Consider the following 5,741-nt stretch of genomic DNA (forward strand, 5'->3'; position numbering starts at 1 on the left):
TCGAATCTACCTTTTGATGCCTATCTACTTGACAGAGATAGGCAACAAGACTGTCTCTCACCGATCCTACCGTCCAGACCTTGCACCCTTTGATTTTGGTTGTTTTCCAAGTTGAAGGAAAAGTGGAAGGAGGCTGTGACGAGAGTCCTGGACACCTTCACTTTGAAGACCTTCCAGGGGTCCTCATGAAGTGGCAGGAGCGCAACAGTAAGTGCACTGAAGTCAGCGAATCCTACTTCCAAGAAGATTAGAGTTTTGTACTTTGAAATTCATTAAAAGTCTTGAAAAAGTCTCTAACCAAGAGTAGGCGAAATTGCCCCAGAGCTAGGCAGAATTTACTGATAAAAATTAAAACGACCAATAAATCCCACCCAGCTTCAAATATTCCTAAAATTTCAACTTCTTAAGAGTTAGTAAGACCCCTTAGTGGGGGCTTAATCCCCACAATTTAGTCAATTTTTCTAAGCCAAGACGGATACAATTGTAGTCTTGGAAGCTGTAGCGTCACTCGAGGATACAAGATGAGCGTTATTTGTAATTCAATGGTACAACAGTGTAAAAGTTTGCTTTGAGATATACTTAGATTGTGATTTCTGCAATGTGGTGCATAAATTGTCAAGTAAAAGAGACGCATCTTTGCCTCCATCGATTCAGTTGCAAAGTGTTATTTTGAGAAAAGTTATTTTGCTTGCAGACCTCCTTTGTGTCCTTTTATTATCACTGGGTCAGAGATAGTCCCCAGATGGTAACACTGATTTCAAGTCCTTTACAGGTAAGTGATTGGTCATTCAGAGAGATTTATAGATTGCAAATTTATTCTGTTCAGTTACCTATCGGTGTAGTGATCATTGGAAAAATCCAGAGGTGACACTTTCATTTCTCCTTAGCCCTCACGTCACACAGTTGTTAATGTTTATTTGAGTTGGGTCATACCCTTCCAATTGCTATAGATCCGTAATGCATCTTACTGCTGTGCCGGTCACCTCTATGGTCAAGGATCCTACATTGGGGAGTGGTGACGATTAGGGTAGGGTAGCTGACTGCTTATTGTGATCATTCGTTTTATGGTTTCCTCTAGCTTCGCTCGCTTTTACAAATCCAGTGAACATTCATATATTTCCGATTTCAAAGAAATTTGAACAATGGATATAAGACACAAGTTAAAAAAGATTCTCAACAATTCAACCTCTCTGGTTGTCTTTAGGACCCCCTCCTCTAATAGGGGTCTTAACTCCCACATTTTAGAGCTCCATTTTTCAGGAGCAAAAAGTTTTTAAAAGGTTTTCTAAGATTTGGATTTTGGAATCTGGGCATAAAGATGAGTAGTATGGGATAAATATGTCGTGATGAGAATTTTTGCTAGGGTGTGTAAAGAGGGAAGGAACCCTCTTAAAAATTCTTAATCTCCAATTTTGATGAAATTAAAATCATAGGTATTCCAGTTCATTAGAGAAAATATAAAAGAAAAGTCTAATTCTTCAATGCCACGTGACACGGGCAACGCCGGGTATCTCTGCTAGTATGTCATAAAATGTAAGTGTAGATACGATACATCTGATAAATAAGACGAGATGGTCAAAAATTGAAAACATTTGATCATAAGCCTATTCAGTTCAGATACGTGACCTGTGGCTAAGCAATATCAATTATTAAATGTTATTTTCTAATGGAGTCAGTCATGTGTGTCGTCAAACATTTTTAACACGTCATTCTTTACAACCGGATTAAAATGTACTACTCCCACTGCACTCTTTACTCTGTAGTACAGGTTTCTTTTAACCTCATACAAAGCCTCTGTATTTTTAATATAATAACAATATTTATAATAGGCAAAACGACAGGAATTTAATGGAAAAGAAACTGTCGGTTATATCGACTTTGGTACTTGACTGGTACTCTGTTTTATCATCGTCGGAAGGATGAAGGCAAATTTTACCACAGCAGGATTTGAACTCAGAGCATAAAGATGTAGAACAGATAAAAAAACCACGTAGCGTTTTTCTAATTTTCTAGTGATTCGGCCAATCTACAACTCTCTTACATACTGATACAATGAAAAAAATAACAAAAGCACGTGACATGATATTTATTTTAAGATTAAGTGTTCACTTGCGAGCAAGTGAGGTTCTATGGTGTAATGGTTAGCACTCTGGACTCTGAATCCAGCGATCCGAGTTCAAGTCTCGGTAGTACCTAAGTATCTGTTTTCTTTTGATTTCAACATATCAGTTTAAAATCAATGATTTGGTATGATGAAATATGATATTTAAAATACTTGCGGAAAGCAAAGCGAATATTGATTAAAACCTTCCTCCGTTTCCAAGGATTTTACCGAGTGCAGTTGTGCAGTTTCAATGTTTTTTAGGTGTACTTCGATGGTACCGAACTTTTTCCCTCTGGCTAGATGTGATATCTTGGGCTTTAGACATTTCTCTACCTTCTCCTCACTTACTCGCTCGATTTTTTTCCCTTTTTGGCTGTATGTTTTAGATATAATTGTTTCTTTTTTCTCTGTCAATAAAATCTCTTCTGGGGGTTGAACCTTGACAACGCCGTCTTTAATTATTACCATGTCCCTATACATTAATAAGTCACTTTTATTCGTCGACAGTTGGCGAGTTCCATCTCCAACTGCACCAATATGTCCAAGTCTTCTAAAGACTCCTAACTCGTAATTAAAGCTGGTGTGGATCACAATTACGAGATAAGTGAAGCAGTCAATAACGTTGACATTTCCACCGACAACAGATTTGAGATTGGTTCTTTGTCTTTACCAAAGAAACTCCACGATCAAGTGGTTCTGCTTCTTCGTTCAGTGACAGGAGCACACTCCTTAGGACCCCAAGAGACTCAGCAAGAATAACCACATCATCAGAAAAATACAGGTTAGTAATCCTAGTTTCACCAGTGAGTGCTCCACAACTCGATAGTACCACCATGTCTACATGCACTTGGGAGTGGATTGATGAGAAACAGAAGCACGAGTGAGTCGCGAGTGTTTAAGTGAAAGTGAAGCGAAACCAGTCAACTTCGAGGAGCAGAGACAATTGTTGTAGTTTTAGAGAAGATAGAATGAAGAGATCCCACGGCGGCTGGAGTACCTTGGCGAGCGAATTCATGCTAATCAACAGGCTTACCATTTAGGTGGAAAATATCCGAGTGATTGAGCGTGTGTTTGCGTGATTAGGGCACAACAAAAGGGAGTACTTGCCAAGTCCTGAGGCGAATAAAATATTCCTACAGAGCGTCATCGACGTGAATGAAATTTTAATAGAATTTTAAACACTTCGGTCTGGAGGTAGGCATTTTATTCGACATCTTCGATTATGAGGAAATACCAAAGAATTTTCGATAATACTATCACGGGACAATTTTCATTTATATATTCACGGGAGTGTCTAAGTCTTTGTAGTATCTTGACTTGCAAGAAATAGCAGTCAAATCTCCCACTTATAACTAGATGATGTAGCCTTAGATACCCTTAAACCAAAGCAATGGTTGCAGTTTAAACGCCTTCGATCGGATATATGCTTAATCACAATCGGTCAGGAGATAGCAAGAACATCAAATCTACATGTATACATGAAAGCATAATAAAAATAACGTTGAAAACGCATGCAACAAGATTCTATTTGAAGATAAAACTTCGCATCGACTTTTAACTGGTTCTATGGTGTTATGGTTAGCACACTGGACTCTGAATCCAGTGATCCGAGTTCAAGTCTCGGTAGAACCTTTTTTTGTTTCGGTACTTATTTGTTAGAATGGGTATGTAAAAAAAAATCAGTATTTTTTAAAATAAATAAATAAATGACGTCACACAATGGCAGAAATAGAACTCGTACTGTTCTACTGTTCCTGTTCCTTCCTCAAGATTGATGAACATATCAGTGACGTGAAATACTTACAACAAACCATGGAAACTGCATTACAAGCTGTACTCAATGGGAGTTTATCTCTGAGTCACCGGTCACTTTAAGCTACGTCTTTACGTTCTGTGTTCCAATCTTACCGAAATCAACTTTACATTTAATTTTTCTGGGTTGTTGATGAAATAAGAGCCAAAGTACTGAGTTGATTTAATATTCCTTATAATGCATGAGATGAGAATGGATTCTATTTCAAGATTCTATTTGAAGATAAAACTTTGGCTCGATTGCGGAGTGGTTCTATGGTGTAATGGTTAGCACTCTGGACTTTGAATCCAGCGATCCGAGTTCAAGTCTCGGTAGAACCTATTAATTACAGGCTTTTTAAAAAATAAATATTGATTCTCATTGATTTTGGAGTGAGTCATTATGTTATTATTATTATTATTATTATTATTATTATTTTAGGCGGCGAGCTGGCAGGAACGTTAGCATGCCGGTTGAAATGCTTAGCGGTATTTCGTCTGTCTTTACGTTCTGAGTTCAAATTCCGCCGAGGTCGACTTTGCCTTTCATCCTTTCAGGGTCGATAAATTAAGTACCAGTTGCGTACTTGAATCGATCTAATCGACTGGCCCCCTCCCCCAAAATTTCGGGCCTTGTGCCTAGAGTAGAAAAGATTATTTTTTTTATTGTTTCAGTCACTGGATTGCGGCCATATTGCAGCACAACGATGAGGTTTTTTAGTCGAACAAATCGACTTCTGTACATATTCCATCGATCATTTTTATCCAACCGCTAAGATATTGGATCGTAAACAAACAACACCGGTTGTCAAGTGTTATAGGGCACAAAACACACACACACATACACACACGCACACACACACACACGCACATACACACACAGACACACACGCACACGCGCACACACACAAAGACACACACATATACATATATATGAATATATATACACATACAAACTTACATACGTCCGTGTATATATAAAGGAAGTGTCCAGAGACTTAAGACGAAAATGGCGGCCTGCTGGATTAATAAGTCAATGACAATCGTTGGTCGTTTTGTCAGCTAATGGCATGGATAAAGTCAAATAATCGAAGTTTTTCAACTTACCACAATAACATATGTGAGATCCTAGAATGGGGGTATTTTTAGTACCCTGAACCCTACACTAAAGTACTTTCCCTCGGCCTTATTAAGTGTTAAAACGTAGGGCGGCGGGCTGGCAGAATCGTTAGCACGCTGGACGAAATGCTTGGCGGTATTTCGCACGTCACTACGTTCTGAGTTCAAATTCCGCCGGGGTCGATGTAATCGACTAGTCCCCTCCCCACAAATTTCAAGACTTGTGCCTATAGTAGAAAGGATTACGTTAAAACTTACCGTCTCTCTGGGCATTAAAACTAATAGCTAACATGCAGACGACAGTTAATCAACACGATCTAGATGTCGCTTAGCTTTAAATAAAACATCGTAGTGGAGTGTGTGAAATCTTTTTTCCATTTTTATTATCTTGCAATGCTACTGAAATCTTTTTTCCTTTTTTTTTTTTATCATCTTGCAATGCTACTGAAATCTTTTATCTTTTATTTTTGATTTATCGTGTTTTCTGAATTGGGAATAAATTTTCGCGTTTGAAGAATAGAAAGACAAGTTTTAGAGAATTGTCCCTCTTTGAAAAAGGGAAGATACAAAGGAATATAACTAGGATACAATACAGATCGTGTCGATAACTGTCGTCTGCATTTTTTTTCTATCAGTTTTACTGTTCAGAGTTACGGTTTTTGCTCAATAAAACAGTCTCTGTCCTTGTTGATAACGCATCAAACGTTGATTGCGCCTTATCTATGTT

General features: G+C 38.1%; 3 non-coding genes across 3 annotated transcripts; all 3 read left to right on the plus strand.

The window, feature by feature from the left end:
* Positions 1-2,123: 2,123 nt before the first annotated feature.
* Trnaq-cug (transfer RNA glutamine (anticodon CUG)) lies at positions 2,124-2,195 on the plus strand. The gene has a single exon. It is a non-coding gene; the product is annotated as a tRNA-Gln (tRNA).
* Positions 2,196-3,664: 1,469 nt separating this feature from the next.
* Positions 3,665-3,736, plus strand: Trnaq-cug (transfer RNA glutamine (anticodon CUG)). The gene has a single exon. It is a non-coding gene; the product is annotated as a tRNA-Gln (tRNA).
* A 429-nt stretch (positions 3,737-4,165) lies between these two features.
* On the plus strand, positions 4,166-4,237 carry Trnaq-uug (transfer RNA glutamine (anticodon UUG)). The gene has a single exon. It is a non-coding gene; the product is annotated as a tRNA-Gln (tRNA).
* Positions 4,238-5,741: the final 1,504 nt, after the last annotated feature.

The sequence above is a fragment of the Octopus bimaculoides genome, chromosome 1 (assembly GCF_001194135.2).
Source record: "Octopus bimaculoides isolate UCB-OBI-ISO-001 chromosome 1, ASM119413v2, whole genome shotgun sequence".
In the NCBI taxonomy this organism is placed as follows: domain Eukaryota; kingdom Metazoa; phylum Mollusca; class Cephalopoda; order Octopoda; family Octopodidae; genus Octopus; species Octopus bimaculoides.